Source organism: Carcharodon carcharias, chromosome 16 (genome assembly GCF_017639515.1).
Source record: "Carcharodon carcharias isolate sCarCar2 chromosome 16, sCarCar2.pri, whole genome shotgun sequence".
Lineage (NCBI taxonomy): Eukaryota > Metazoa > Chordata > Chondrichthyes > Lamniformes > Lamnidae > Carcharodon > Carcharodon carcharias.
This window is the reverse complement of record NC_054482.1, coordinates 57,381,855-57,399,031: the sequence shown is the minus strand read 5'-3', so window position 1 is coordinate 57,399,031 and position 17,177 is coordinate 57,381,855. Positions and strand designations below refer to the sequence as shown.

The 17,177-nt window shown below is 42.4% G+C and overlaps 1 protein-coding gene across 5 annotated transcripts in view; it reads right to left on the bottom strand.

The window, feature by feature from the left end:
* Positions 1-17,177, bottom strand: part of LOC121289392 (mesoderm induction early response protein 1-like) — a 51,828-nt gene that overhangs the window by 32,220 nt on the left and 2,431 nt on the right. Inside the window, exon 1 of one of the 5 annotated variants that reach the window (XM_041208784.1) lies at positions 1,994-2,063. The exons of the other annotated variants lie outside the window; for them this stretch is intronic. The gene's annotated coding sequence lies outside the window, so the exon portion shown is untranslated. Of the gene's footprint in view, positions 1-1,993; positions 2,064-17,177 lie in introns of those variants that run through there. 5 annotated transcript variants of the gene reach the window in all.

The window sequence follows — 17,177 nt, the reverse complement described above, 5'->3', positions numbered from 1 at the left end:
AGATAAAAACAAAAAAACTGCGGATGCTGGAAATCCAAAACAAAAACAGAATTACCTGGAAAAACTCAGCAGGTCTGGCAGCATCGGCGGAGAAGAAAAGAGTTGACGTTTCGAGTCCTCATGACCCGTTCTGTCGAAGGGGTCTTATAGAAGTTCGGCATAACCTCCTTGCTCCTATTAATCTATGCCCCTATTAATCAAGCATAGGATACTCTATGTTTTATTAACTACTCTGTCCACTAGTCCGGGTACCTTTAATGACTTATGCATATATACACCCAGGTCCCTCTGCTCCTTGGTGTTGTACTCCTTATTTTATATTGTCGCTCTATGTTCCTTCTGCCAAAATGGATCACCTCACACTTCTCTGCATTGAACTTCATCAGCCACCTAAACTGCCTACTCCACTAACTTGTATATGTCCTTGACGTCCTACACTGTCGTCCTCACAGTTTACAATGCTCCCAAATTTTGTATCATTTGCAAACTTTAAAATTGTCCCCTGCACACCAAGATCTAGATCATTAACGTATATCAGGAAAAGCAAGGATCCCAATACCAACCCCTGGGGCGCTCTAGTACAAATCTTCCCCCAGCCTGAAAAATATCCATTAACCATTAGTCATTGTTTCCTATTACTCAGCCAATTCTGTCTCCACATTGCTACTGTCCCTTTTGTTCCATGAACCATAACTTTTCTTGCAAGTCTGTTTGTGTGGCACTGTATCAAATGCCTTCTGGAAGTCCATCAATTTCATTACCCATATCAACCCTCTCTAATAAAAACAAAAAAACTGCGGATGCTGGAAATCCAAAACAAAAACAGAATTACCTGGAAAAACTCAGCAGGTCTGGCAGCATCGGCGGAGAAGAAAAGAGTTGAGGTTTCGAGAAGGGTCATGAGGACTCGAAACGTCAACTCTTTTCTTCTCCGCCGATGCTGCCAGACCTGCTGAGTTTTTCCAGGTAATTCAACCCTCTCTAATACCTCTTCAAAAAACTCCAGGAAATTAAACACAATTTTCCCTTAAGAAATCCATGCTGGCTCTTCCTAATCAGCCCACATTTTCCAATAACTACTGATTCCATCCTGAACAATTGTTTCTAGAAGCTTCCCAACCACCAAAGTTAAACTTACTGGTCTGTAATTGCTGGGCTTATCCTTGCAATCTTTTTGAACAAGGGCGTAATGTTTGCAATTCTCCAGCCCTCTGGCATCTCCTGAGTCTAGGGAAGACTAAAAGATTATGGCCAGTGTCCCTGCAATTTCTAATCTTACTTCCTTCAAAATCCTTGTTTGTATCTCATTCAGTACCAGTGCCTCAGCAATTTTAAGTATCGACTGTTTATCCAATACTTCCTCCTTATCAATTCTGAATCCTTCTAGTAACAGAGATTTCTCCTCTGTTACCATGGCCTGGGTAGCATCTGCTTCCTCGGTAAAGACAGATACAAAGTATTCATTTAACACCTCAGCCATGCCCCCTGCCTCCATGTGTAAATCCCCTTGAGGCATGAGGAAAAATCTTCTTCTATGCAGTGAGTGGTTAGGACCTGGATTGCGTAGCCATAGAGTGTGGTGGAGACAGATTCAAAATAGAATTCATCTGAAAATAAAAAAGAATTGAAGGGCTACAGGGAAAAGATGGAGGAATGGATTAGGTGAGTTGCTCTTGTAGAGAGCCTGCACAGACACAACTGGCTGAATGGCCTCCTTCTGTGCTGTAACCGTTCTATGATTCTGTCATTGTTTTTCAAAGAGGAAATGGGGGGGGGGGGGGAGAAATAGGACAAAATGGGAACCGTAATAGTATTATGTTCCTTGGAAGTCTCATGAGTAGGTAAGGCTCCCTGCTCCGAGGTTTCCCAATCTCAGTATATAGGCAAACCAGGGGATCACAATGAACTATGACAGGCATGGTAGCATATGTTATGTAACTGGACTAGTGGTGTGGAACAATTGTCTGGAGACTGTTATGAAAGGCAAGCTTACCTTAGAGTTCCCAACCCCCACTTTCAACTCCAAGTCCAGGCAGATCTCAGCAGGTCTGGCAGCATCGGCGGAGAAGAAAAGAATTGACGTTTCGAGTCCTCATGACCCTTCAACGTCATGAGGATTCGAAACGTCAACTCTTTTCTTCTCCGCCGATGCTGCCAGACCTGCTGAGTTTTTCCAGGTAATTCTGTTTTTGTTTTTGTTTTGGAATTCCAGCATCCGCAGTTATTTTGTTTTTATCTCCAGGGAGATCTCGGTGTTTCTGCACATGCACAGCTCTGATTTTTAAAGTTCTTTGGGCCCAACACATCTGTGCATAAAGAAAAAAACGGTTCGAAAAACCACAGCGCCACTGAAAACAAAAGTCCCAGACATTAGACAAGGAGATTTCCGGTGGGGGGGATTAAGTTAAAAAGAGGGGCAGAGAAAGAGGCTCCATGTAGGAAAAAGGCTGCAATTAGCAGTCTAAGTGAAGAGGGCTCAAGAGAAGCCCTGAAGATCCAAGGAGGCAGCAATAGTTTGGTGACTCCATGCTACAGGCTGTAGAAGCAAAGCTACCCCTTTGAAGCAATAGTGTTCTGTTTGGTGTGGTCGAAGGGTTGAAGTTATGCTTGTGAGTTGGTAATTAAGCGTGCACTCAGGAATCCAGGGGAACAGAATCTTGGGAGATGACACTGAAACCCTGTGAGGTGGACTGTCATTGAGGTCATCCGATTTGGAGCAATAACTGGAGAGAATTCCCAGGTTAGATCTTCAAAATTGAAGACTGGAATCCTTCATGAGAAAGGGCGACAGGGTGTCAATAAGATTTTTGACTCTGTTTACTGACATCTGGTTTGGTTGTTGAGAAATCCGTGGACTCTGTTTTGGTTGCACCTGTCATTTATTACGCAGTGCAATGTGCTTGACGACAGTTTGCCTGTTAATTCACATGTACCTCATGCTCTAACATTCAGGGTTAATATAAGGTAGATATTGCAAATTGTTATATCTTTCTGACCTTGTATAGCAAAGTTTATTTGTGTTTGTTCAAAACCCATGCAATTTGTGGCTTTATTCTCTGAGCAAGTGTCTGGAATTTCAAACTTTGTCTACTTTAAACAAAACGTCATTGGGCCCTAACTGAATCTTATCAAAAACGTGGGGGGGCTGGTCAAGGGCCATAACAAGACATGAGTTCAAATCCTACCATGGCAACAGGGAATTTAAATTTGTTCATCAATAAGTCTGGAATAAAAAGCTAGTACCAGGAATCATGACCATGAAACTATGAAATTGTTGTTAAAATCCATCTATTTCACTAACGTCCTTTATGGGAGCAAATCTGCAGACCTGTATGCAATTTCCAGAACCACAGCAACATGGTTATGTCTTAACTGCCCACTGAAAATGGTTTAACAAGTCACTCAGTTGTATCAAGCCGTTTTGAGTGGTAAATGAGAATAAAACCAGCCGAACCGCCTGGCATCAACCTCAGCACTCATCACGACAAAAAGACATCCAGCCCTATTGGCCGTGCGAAGTCCTCCTCACTAACATTCGGGGACTTGAAAGGTACTCACAGAATCATATCTTTTAACCAATTTCCAAGACTTTTCTATCACCAGACATGGTGACAGAGTTGCATCCAATCAAGAAAAAGTGGCCCTTGGCATCCTCGAAATTAATTCTGGATCACATGTAGCTTCATAGTATCAGGTCAAACATGGGCAAGGAAACATGCTGATTAGAACCTACTGAATACCACTTGAAAGAAGCAGTGAGTGTAGCAAGTGTACAGGATATAATCTAGGCGGAGGACTTCAATGTCCTTCATCAAGAGTGACTCTGTAGTGTCACTTTTGACTGAGTTGGACTGGGAAATGCTATTGTAGTTAACAGACAGAAGGCTTGCACGTGGGGTTCATATGGCAGGGAAGGGTTATGTGCATAGTAGAAAAAACAAGTCGTGGCACAGAAAAAAAAATGTTTCTTTTAAATGTACACTTCTAGTGGACCCAGTCAGAAGTTGAAGCCAGTTGGAAAAGGCTGGTCTGAATAACAGATCTTAAATTGGTTTAGGGATGATATGGACCATCTGCTGGGTGAAACAGAGCACAGTTTTCATTTGTGCACCTTCAGCACCCCAAACAGTAGTAGTAGTCAGGCAGAGGGAAGATAAGGCTGCAATAGGAAGCAATATGAATAGCGAGTTGTGAATCAACTTCTTGTCTTGTCTTGATTTAAGGCTCAATCCTTTCTGCTTATGCATTAGGATATGAAGTTGCTGTGCATTGCTTTTACTGTTAACTTTGTCATCATAAATCATTTGCAATACAAAACTACCACCAGATATTTTTATTCCCTTCACTGCTCGAGTTTAAAAGGGTCTATATTTAATTCAGTATACATCATTTTAGTTGCCTATGCTTTAGCACAATTTCAGCAAGTATACTATAGAAGCAGTAGCTGAGCATGCTGTTATCTAATGCTGTTCTTTATTGAGCATGTATCTTAAAATTAGTTTAGTTTGTCTCAAGCTACTTTGATATTTTCTGGGCTCCTCTCTCTATGCTGGAGAACAACTAGATGAAGAACTTTGTTTTTATCTTCCTTTATTGTGCTCTTACAAATCTGGAGTGTACTTGCATTTGTTTTGATGCCCGAGACCACCCTTGACAAATTGACCAGAAAATGTGAAATGTCTGAGCCTTGCAATATGAAGTTGATTGAACAAGGCAGAAGATTTTTTTGAAAATATTAAATATAATCAAATGCATGCATGCATAGTTAAATACAAATCAATATTTATCTCTAGTATACTGATATTCATGGCAGTTGTTGTTTGTTCTGAGAGTTCATATATTAAAAGAATCTCCTCCACCAATGTCAGAAGTAGACGAAGGAAATTATGTACCCAGCCCAAAGTACCTAGTACCTTGGATCAAAGTACTATCTTCAGCAGGTATGTTGTCTTGGTAGTTTGAAGATATTCTTACTGTTATTAAGACCAAAAATAAGACATTATTCCCACACATTAAAATCAAAAGGTCAGTCAAGGGATAACACTGGTGTAATAGCAAGTCACCACAAGTCCCGGTTACCTGAATTCATCAAATATTCTAATATTAACTCCACTGTCGTATAGGACATTGTTTCCATTTCATTGGTGTCATTGTGTGAAACCTAGCATTAGTGAAGTTCATGTTTGTGCAGTCTAATTTTTGTGTAAACTATATAATGGTATGTAATAATTGCTTTTATTTCTAAATATTTGAATGAATGTCTGAGCCTAAATTATCCAATTGGAGCAGAAGGCATTTTATCAAATTTATTTGACAGATTTTTAATCAGTAAGGGAATCAAGGATTATGGGGAAAAGGCAGAGTTGAGGATTATCAGATCAGCCATGATCTCAGCGAATGGCGCAGCAGAATGGCCTACTTCTGCTCCGATGTCTTAAGGCCCCCGGGAGCTGATACGAGAACCAAGGTGTGCGGAAAAACCTACTTGACCTTATCCTTACTGATTTAACCATAGGTGCATCTATCCATGACCACTGGCAGCAGTGATTACCAGAAAGTTGATATGGAGATGAAGACCAATCTTCACAATGAGGACATCTTACATTGCATTTTTGGCACCACCACACAATTAAACAGGGTAGATCCACAACAGATCCAGCTCAAAACTGGGCAGAATTGTACACAATCAGAACCTGTAACCACATGGCCCACCATATCCCTCAATATCATTACCATCAACCGTAGTATCAACCCTGGGTCAAGGAGTGTAGAAGAGCATGCCAGGAGCAGGCGTAAAAACAAAAAAAAGGCTGCAAATACTCAGGAAGTCTGGCAGCATTTTTGGAGAGAGAAGCAAACTTAATGTTTCAAGTTGCTGACCTCTCATCAGAACTGTACCTAAAATGACAACCCAGGACTGCATATGCCAACCAGCAGAATGCATCATGCTACAGGCAGATGAAGGGAGTGTGCATGCCCTCAATTTCAAAGCAGCATTTAACTGAGTATGGCAAAGACCCCTAGTAAAATTGAAGTCAATGTGAATCAGGGGGAAACTCTTCACTGGTTGGAGTTATACCTACCACAAAGGAAGATGATTGCAAACCAAACATCTCAGCCCCAGGACTTCAATGCAAGACTTCTTCAGGGTAGTGAGCACAATCATTTTCAACTGCTTCAATGACCTTCTTTCCATCAAATGATCAGAGGTGTGGAAGTTCACTGATAATTTCAGTGTGCATTTCCATTCACAATACCTTATATAACGAGGCAGTCTATGCACAAACGCAGCACGACCTGAACAACATTCAGGATTGAGCTAATTAGAGGCAATTCCCCTTTGTGCCACACAAGTGCAGGCATTGACCATCCCACTAAAGTGGCCTTTTAATGGCCTTACCATCCACAAGCCACCCACCAAGAATATCCAGTGGTGGTGGAGGGAGAGTCACCATTGGCCAGAAGCTTTTCTGAAGTAGCTACATAAATACTGTAGCTGCATGAGGAGGACAGAGCCTAGCTATTGTGCAGCAATAGCTGCACTCATCTCCTCACTCCTCAAAGACTTTCCACCAACTACAAGGCACAAACCAAGAATGTGATGAAAGATTCTCCAGTTGCCTGGATGCATGCAGGTCCAACATGTAAGAAGCTGAACACCATTGAGGACCAATCAGCCCGCTCGTTTGGCACACATCCATTACCTTAAACATTTGCTCTCTTCACTGTCAGCACACTGCCATCTACAAAATGCAGCAAGTTACCAAAGCTTCTGGAATAACATCTTTCAAACCCATGACCTCTACCACCTAGAACAAGGGCAACAGGGGCATGGGAACACCACCACCTGCAAGCTCCCTCCAAGTTACACACCATCCTGTTCCTTCATTGTAACTGTGCCAAAATCCTAGAACCGGGAGTGAACATCATCACACAAACTGCAGCTCGAGGGAGATAGCTCACCGCCTTCTCAAGAGCAGATATGGATGGATGATAAGTATTGGCCATGCCAGCAACAACCACATCTGATAAATGAGTTGAAAAAATAACAAATCCAAGTGTGAACCAGGTATCTATCAGGAATCAAAAAAAAAAAAGGAAATTAATGACTATCATAGATTATGCATCTTGGAATGAATATTTTATATAGATTATGTATCTAGGCATCCTAAAATGAGATAGCTCACAGATCAACAAGGTGTGTCAATGTTAGAAACATTTAGGTACCAAAATAAGATTGGTGAGATTCAAAGTTAGTTTTATGCCACTTACATGCTTTTGTTAAAAGTGTCGATAAGAGTTTTGATTAGTTTATTAATTGGCATTCAAACAAACCAGTAAAGGAGTATAATGGCATATCGCATATGCATGCACGATATAAGCAAACTAATAAAAAGGTGTAATTATAAGGAGCAGACAAGGATTAACAGGATTCTCACCACTTGAATTGGTAGGTATACAGACACTGAGTGGGTGACCCATTATTGCTAAATCAACCCCTGATAAGGACAGGAAAGCAATATCGAATGTGTTGCAATTAAGAACACATACAGAACTTGCACAAGCCATCAGTTCAACTACTCTAGGAGGTAGGGCAGAGTGTGCTAATACTGCTGCTAAGAAAAGAAAACAAACAGCAAGAAAACCCTGCAGTTGAGATAACTTTCAGCCAAAGATGTGCCAAGACTACCAAAGAAAAAAGCTGAAATTTTCCCTCGCCACTGTGGCGATAACAGTGTCTCAAGTCCACTCAGTCTCAAGTCCACTCAGAGATCAGCGACATCGTAGATCCACTGGCTGACAGCCAGTGGATGATATCAGGCCCTTCATGGACTAGATCACACTGCACGTCATCTACACTCTACGGAGAACTGGCAAGGTGTAGAAATATTGATGTGCTTCTAAAGACTATCCTCTAGGAAGCTAGGATAAGCTTATTCTTAAGGCTAGGCACCAAAATCTCTAGTCCACGTACCAATGCTGCACAACACCAAGGAACACAAAACAGTGAACTGTAGCAGATATTAGTTTTGAGTTTAAGAAGGGCATTCCAGTGCCACTTGTGCACTGATCCCTAAAAAGAAAAAAAGGCCAAGGAGTTCTGTGTGGATCATCAGAAACTAAATAGCCTTACAAAAGTTGATGCATATCCTGTGGCTCACACAAGGGATATCCTGGAAAAGCTAGGGATTTTAAGTAAACGACAATTACCTGACAAAAGGCTAAGCACTGGAGGTCAAGTGTTCATTCTTTACCAAACCAGATGAGTCATGAGTTTATTGCTACATTGTTTGATGAAAAATGTGTTCCAGTAGTTTTTGGAATTCATTTTCAGGATGCAGAAATCATTGGGCAAGGTCAATATTTGTTGCCAATCTAGTTCCCCGAGAAGGTATTGAACAGCTGCAGCTCATATGAAGTTGCTGCCACAATGATGTTTGGTAGGGAGTTCTAAGATTTAACCCTGCAAGGGTGAAAGAATGGTTATTTATACCCAAGTTAAGATGATGGGTGACTTGGAGGGCAACTGGAATGTGATGATGTTCCCAAGCAGCTGCTGATAGGACAGAATCTAACAGGGGCTAGGAATTAAGCTCTAGCATGCCCAGGTGATATAGTAATCCTTAATTGGGCATGGGATGAACATAACTTCCACGTTGGCAATATACAAACCTGGTCAAGCAAAGCAGTTGCAACTTTTGAGGATCAGTAGCTTATCCGTTGGCAGTCATCATGCAGATGGGAAGAAACGTCCCAACATAGGGTAGGTGATGGCATAGTGGTATTGCCGCTGGACTACTAATCCAGGGACCTAGGGTAAGACTCTGGGGACCTAGGTTTGAATCCCACCATGGCAGATGGTACAATTTGAAATCACTAAAAACCTGGAATTAAAAGAAACCATTGTCGATTGATGTAAAAAACCTACCTGGTTCACTGATATCCTTCAGGGAAAGAAGAAAGAAATCTGTAGTCCTTACCTGGTCTTGCTGACATTCGACTCCAGAACTACAGCAATGTGGTAGACTCTTAACTGCCCTCTAAAACGGCCTAGCAAGCCACTCAGTTGTATCAAACCACTACAAAGTCTCAAAGGAATGAAGTTGGACGGACCACCTGGCATTGACCTAGGCATCAGAAATGACAATGGCAAACTCAGTCCTGTCGACCCTATAGGGTCCTCCTTACTAACATCTGGGGGCTAGTGCCAAAACTGGGAGAGCTGTCTCACAGACTAGTCAAGCAACAGCCTGACAGTCATCCTCACAGAATCATATCTTACAGATTACGTCCCAGACACCACCATCACCATCCCTGGAAATGTCTTGTCCCACCAGCAGGGATGGTGGCGGTACAGTGGTATATAGTCAGGAGGGAGTCGCCCTGGGATGCCTCAACATTGACTCTGGACCACGAAGTTTCATGGCATCAGATCAAACATGGGCAAGGAAGCCTCCTGCTGATTACCATGTTCTGCTCCATGTTGAACACCACTTGGAGGAAGCATGAAGGGTGACAAGGACGCAGAATGTGCTCCAGGTGAGGGACTTCAATGTCCATGACCAAGAGTGTCTCGGTAGCACCACTATGGACCGAGATGTCCGAGTTCTAAAGGACATAGCTGCTAGACTGGGTCTGCAGCAGGTGATGAGGGAACGAACAAAAGGGAAAAACATACTTGACCTCCTCCTTACTAACCTGCCTGTTGCAGATGCATCTATCCATGAGAGTGTCAGTAGGAGTGACCACTGCACAGTTGTTGTGGAGACAAAGTTTTACCTTCACACTGAGGATACCCTCCATTGTGTTGTGTGACATTACCACAGTGCTAAAAGATTTTGAACAGATCTAGCAACTCAAGACTGGGCATCCATGAGGCGCTTTGGGCCATCTGCAGCAGAATTGTATTCAAACACAATCAAGACAGAGCTAAGCAATCCCACAACCAATGGATCAGAGCTAAGCTCTGCCATCCTGCTACATCCAGTCATGAATGGCGGGGGGCAATTAAACAACTCACTGGAGGAGGAGGCTCCACAAATATCCCCATCCTCAATGACTGGGGGAGCCCAGCACATCAGTGCAAAAGATAAGGCTGAAGCATTTGCAACAACCTTCAGCCTGAAGAGCTGAGTGGATGATCCATCTTGACCTCCTCTGGAGGTCCCCAACTTCACAGATGCCAGTCTGTAGCCAATTCGATTCACTCCACGTGATATCAATAAACGGCTGAAGGCACTAGATAACGCAAAGGTTATGGGCCCTGACAATATTCCGGCAATAGTACTGAAGGCTTGTGCCCCACAACTTGCCGCACTCCTAGCCAAACTGTTCCAGTACAGCTACAACACTGGCATCTACCTGGCAATGTGGAAAATTGTCCAGGTTTGACCTGTACAGAAAAAGCAGGACAAATCAAACCCAGCCAATTACTGACCCAGCATACTCTCGATCATCAGTGGTATCAAGCAGCACATGCTGAGCAATAATCTGGTCACTGATGCCAGTTTGGGTTCTGTCAGGGCCACTCAGCTCCTGACCTCATTACAGCCTAGGTTCAAACATGGACAAAAGAGCTGAGCTCCTTAGATGAGCTGAGAGTGATTGCCCTTGATATCAAGGCTGCATTTGACTGTGTTGGCATCGAGGAGCCCTAGCAAAACTGAAATCAATGGGAATCAGGGGGAAAACTCCGCTGGTTGGAGTCATACCTAACACAAAGGAAAATGGTTGTGGTTGTTGGGGGTTAGTCATCTCAGCTCCAGGACATCACTGCAGGAGTTCTTCAGGGTATTGTCCTTAGCCCAACCATCTTCAGCTGCTTCATCAATGACCTTCCATCATAAGGTCAGAAATGGGGATGTTTGCTGATGATTGCACAATGTTCAGCACCATTCCCGGCTCCTCAGATACTGAAGCAGTTCATTCCAAATGCGGCAAGACCTGGACAATCTGCAGGCTTGGGCTGACAAGAGGCAAGTAGCATTCGCATCATTCAATTGCCAGGCAATGACCATCTCCAACAAGAGAGAATCTAACCATCGCTCCTTGACGTTCAATGGCATTACCATCAGTGAATCCCCCACTATCAACACCCTGGGCATTATCATTGACCAGAAAATGAACTGGACTAGCCACTAGCTATAGGAGCAGGTCAGAGGCTCGGAATCCTGAGATGAGTAACTCACCCAGCTCCCAAAACCTGTCCACCACCGACAAGGCACAAGTCAGCGGTGTGATGGAATATTCTACACTTGCCTGGATGAGTGCAGTTCCCACAACACAAGAAGCTTGACACCATCCAGGACAAAGCAGCCCACTTGATTGGCACATCCACAAACATTCACTCCCTCCACCACCGTAGCAGCAGTGTGTACCATCTACAAGATGCACAGCAGGAATTCACCAAGGCTCCTTCGACAGCACCTTGCAAACCCACGACCACTACCATCTAGGAGGACAAGGGCCACAGATAGATGGGAACACCACCACCTGGAAATTCCCCTCCTGGTCTCTCACCAACCTGACTTGGAAATATATCACCATTCCTTCACTTTCACTGGGTCAAAATCCTGGAACTCCCTTCCTAACAGCACTCTGGGTATGCCTACATCACATGGACTGCAGCGGTTCAAGAAGGCAGCTCACCACCACCTTCTTAAGGGCAATTATGGATGAGCAATAAATACTGGCCCAGCCAGCAAAGCCCACACCCTGGGAATGAATTTAAAAAAACAGGCAGAGGTGCATGCCACTGTGCAAAGGACCCACCTAAGAATCCTTGGGCTGTACAGCTGGGATCATAGGCTCATCCCTAACTATAAACAGACACGTGCAAATTCATCCTCAACTACAGCAATAAATACACCATTAATGAATTCCAAATGAAAGGCTGAGCTTCATCAGATGGTCCAATCTGTTGAGGAAGGCAATGCATTTGTAAAATTGAAAGGCTTTTGTGCATATACCAACCCAGCTTATACGAGACACTTCTGGCCCCCAGGAACTCAAGATAGGGGCTTTGGCACCATTATTTGTCAGAAATAATGATACAGTAATGCCTTTGATACAGCTGACTTTGAGAACTTCAATTTACTGCTACAAAAAACTATTTGCCCATTAATTGTAAAGGAATGCTAAAGGTTCATTTGACCTTTGCAAAAATTACAAATATACAGGACAGTTGTATTTATTACAAAAGCAAAATACTGTGGATGTTGGAAATCTTAAATACAAAATGCTGGGAATACCCAGCTGGTCAAGCAGCATCCATGGACAGAAAAACAGAGTTAATGTTTTGAGACCAATAAAACTCTTCTTCGGAACTGGAAGAGCCATATTGGACTTGAAACATTAATTTTATTGTGCTCTGCACAGACATTGCCTGACCTGCTGAGTATTTCCAGCATTTTTTGTTTTCAGTTGTACTTATTAGCTTGGTTAAATTTCACATGTGACAAAAACACATTTATATAATGGAGCACTAGGCTGCAAAAGTAAAACAAATTAGTCAACATTGTTCTGGCTTGCAGATTGAGATTGCTGATGCAAATTCCAACCAAGATGAAAACATTGTCACTGTTCTCATACGTAATAAGTCAGCTATACTTATGAGAAATTCTGCCTTGAAACAGGGTAGAAGGGTCTTAAAAGCAACAAAATAGGACTTTAAAATATTACACTTAATATTCGGGGGGGGGGGGGGGGGGTGCGCGCGCGCAGATGGTGGTGGAAGTGGAACTGTATATTCATCACAAGACAACAGGTCTAAAGTAATCCCTTGAAAGGTCAAATCATTCTTAATATACTGTTTATCTAAGAACATTTCTTGATAAAAAGGTTATTTAACCTATCAAAGTCTAATGTTTTTCTTCATGACTCAAATAGTTCAATCTTACTATACTTTCTGACTCATACCCTTCATATACCTCTTTGACATGTAATTTCCTTTTAAATTTATTCCCATTTAAAAAGCAGTCATGGATTTGCCTTCAACAATAATTTGTGACAGAGAATACCATATTCTGAGCTTTACTTTTAATTCTTATGCTTACCTTAAATTTGTGTTATGCTGACGAACTGACATAATCTATCACTATTTATCTGAGCATAACCCTGAAGATCTTTATAAAGTCACCCTCAACCTTCTCAGCCCCCGTGGAAAAAGCCCCCGTTTTTCAATCTCTCTTCATAACTGTAATCTCTCAGCTGGATATGAATCAAACGTTGAAACTTTTTATTCAGTGTTCTAATTAGTGTCCAAAATTGTACACATTAGACAAGTCGAACATTACCTTCTACTTGCTTTTGTATTCTATACCTCTAGAAACAAAATCAAGGATTCAGTTTACTTTCTATTATAACCTGATCTACTTATAGTGCCATTTTTGATCACCTATGTGCCTGCATGAAATTCTATTGCTTCGCTACCTCATTTAAAATCATATCATAATTGCCATACATTTGCTCCAAAATGAATAATCTTCCATTTATCTAAATTTCACCATGTTTGCTACTTATCATCCAAGCCTCTACATCGTATGCAGTCTTCACAGCCCTCGAGACAATTTGCCCTAATTTAAAGTATACAGCAATTTTCAATGTTATTTCTATGATTCTAAACACAGATTTATGTATACATAATAAAAGTTGCCCATAGTGCCTGATGAACACCACTCCCTTCCATTCCCCGTATTCCTACGATCAAACCATCTCTGTTCCATGTAACCATATATCTCTTAATTCCATCTACTAGTAATGGTGGTTGCGGTAACCTTTTGAGAGAGATGGTTGTGAAGGTATAGCAAAAATTATGGCAGTAAATTTTTGACAACAAAGACTTCTACAAGTCAACAAAAGTTCTAGTGTACAGAGCAGCTGTCACCATCATTCTCCTGTACTGCAGTGAGACCTAGACTATGTACCAACGCATAAGAGCACCAGAGAAATTCCATCAGCAATGCCTCCGCCATATCCTACAGATTCAGTGGGAGCGCCATCAAACAAATGCTAGCGCCCTTCCTGAAGTCAGCTCCACAAGCACTCAGGCAAAACACTGCAAGATCAACTTTGTTGGACCGGACAGGCTTTTTGGATGGCCGAAAAGCATCTCTCCTGCCAGGTCCTCTTTCTCAACTCTCAAATGGCCAAAATTCCAGGGGAGGGCAAAGAACATGCTTCAAGGACACTCAGAAGCTCTTGTTGAAGTGCTGGAGCATTGACCTTAATGACTGGGAGGAGCATGCTACCAAAAAGGTGACAACTTGCCTATCAAGCTGCATCACTGAGTCACATCGTCTTAATGATAAGGCAGAACAGCAGCAGAGGAGGAAACAAATCCTGAACTGTAGATCCCACCACCTCGCAGGACATCCTGCCCCATGTACCCAAACATCTATGGGCTGAGAATGCCTGTTCAGTCACATGAAGACCCATAGCAGAAACTTGCGAACCCGAATTGATGTCATCCTTGAAACAAGGGACAGGCAACGATGATCAATGATTGCTATCTACCAGCTTAGTTCATCACCTTGCCGGACTATTATGTTATAGTATATCCACCTCGTAAATCTATTATATCAAAAGGTGGATTCCTGGATACATAAGCTAGAACCTCCAAGCAGTACTAGATCTAGCCATGAAGCAAAGAGTTAGAACGAGGCTGCATTGGTGGATTCTTATGTTAACTCTGTCAAGTCTGTAGTCTGTTGAACTGCTAAAGAATTAACTGCTATATCTATGGAAGTAGATTTGTGGTGCTAGATCAAAAGAATGTGCACGAGCATTAATCATAGAACTTCATTTGTCAGGAGCACATAAGACTATAAGACATAGGAGCAGAAATTAGGCCAATCAGTCCATCGAGTCTGCTCCGCCATTCAATCATGGTTGATAAGTTTCTCTAGCAACGTCTGGCAATAAGCAGCAAAAATGTTGTGAGTAAACAGCCGAAGCATCAAGTAAATACTTTACCCTGGTCAAAAGTAATCAAAGATTTCCTGAGGTATGTATTAATCAACAGTAAATTCAAATTGGTGACAGCTGTGGCTCAGTTGGTAGCATTCCCGCTGTGTCAGTAAATGGTTCAAAGTTCCACTTCAGTGCAGTACAAAGGGAGCGTTACATGGTTGGAGTTGCTGTCTTTCAGGTGAGAAGCTAAACCAAGGCTCCAGGTGGACATAAATAAGATCCCACTTAAAGGATCAGTGGATTTATCCTGGCCAACATTTATCCCTCAATCAACGTCACTAAATCTGATCACCTTATTGCTATTCGAGATATCTTGCGGTGCACAAAATGCCTGCTCTGTTTCTTACATAAAACAATGGCTACACTTTTGAGACAAGCCTTTTCTTTAACTATAGTATAGCAGCTAAAAGGTAAAACCACATCTTTATTCCAAACTGCTGTTCCTCCGGCACTTTAAAGCAGTGATCAAAACAGAAACCACGTCAACAACAAAAGGGAAACAGATGGATATGGAACGTGGTATTAAGACTACTGCTCATGCGGAGGATAAAGGTTAACATGAATTGTTCTGGCTGAATGGTCCATTCTTGCATTATAACTTCTATACCATTCTATGATATATGTAACAGAAGCATTTTCCCTTTTCATGAACTTGTTAATAACCAATTTCTTACATATTCAGAATCTAATCCACAGATTTTTAAATGTGGGTCCATTTGTAAACCAATGAAATTCCGTTCATAAGACATAGGAGCAGAAATTAGGCCATTCGGCACATCGAGTCTGCTCCGCCATTCAATCACGGCTGATAAGTTTCTCAACCCCGTTCTCCCGCCTTCTCCCCGTAACCTTTGATCCCCTTACCAATCAAGAACCTATCTATCTCGGTCTTAAATACACTCAATGACCTGGCCTCCACAGCCTTCTGTGGCAATGAATTCCATAGATTCACCACTCTCTGCCTCAAGAAGTTTCTCCTTCTTTCTGTTCTAAAAGGTCTTCCCTTTACTCTGAGGCTCTGCCCTCGGGTCCTAGTCTCTCCTACTAATGGAAACACCTTCCCCACATCCACTCTCTCCAGGCCTTTCAGTATACTGTAAGTTTCAATCAGATCCCCCCCATATCCTTCTAAACTCCATCGAGTATAGACCCAGAGTCCTCAAACTTTCCTCATATGTTAAGCCTTTCATTCCTGGGATTGTTTTCGTGAACCTCCTCTGGACCCTCTCCAGGGCCAGCACATCCTTCCTGAGATACGGGGCCCAAAATTGCTCACAATATTCTAAATGTGGTCTGACCAGAGCCTTATAAAGCCTCAGCAGCACATTGCTGCTTTTATATTCTAGTCCTCTCGAAATAAATGCCAACATTGCATTTGCCTTCCTAACTACCGACTCAACCTGCAAGCTAACCTTAAGAGAATCCTGGACCAGGACTCTCAAGTCCCTTTGCACTCCTGAATTCTCTCCCCATTTAGAAAATAGTCTATGCCCCAATTCTTCTACCAAAGTGCATGACCTCACACTTCCTCACGTTGTAATCCATCTGCCACTTCTTTGCCCATTCTCCTAACCTGTCCAAATCCTTCTGCAGCCTCCCCGCCTCCTCAATACTACCTGTCCCTCCACCTAACTTTGTATCATCTGCAAACTTAGCCAGGATGCCCTCAGTTCCTTCATCTAGATCATTAATGTATAAAGTGAAAAGTTGTGGTCCCAACAGTGACCACTGCGGAACTCCACTAGTCACCGGCTGCCATCCCGAGAAGGACCCCCTTATCCCCACTCCCTGCCTCCTGCCAGACAGCCAATCTTCTATCCATGCCAGTACCTTGCCTCTAACACCATGGGCTCTTATCTTACTGAGCAGCCTCCTGTGCGGCACCTTGTCAAAGGCCTTCTGGTTCACGGACCTTATATCGCAAACCATTTAATATTATCAGAAGATCACACATCAAGGGTGCTGACCATTAAGCACAGCTTGCATAAGCACTGGCAACAACCGTCAATGTGAAAACAGATCAACATTGAGGAACCAATACCATAAAGAGCAATTAAAGCCATACCTTAATTACATTATTATTTTTGTGTAATTATTGCCAGGAATCCAACACTCTTTATCCATTGCATTCCATATTCCCAATTCTAGTTAATATGGTGACAATTTGAGCATTACTCTTCACTCCTTTACTTTGTTATCTTTCTGCT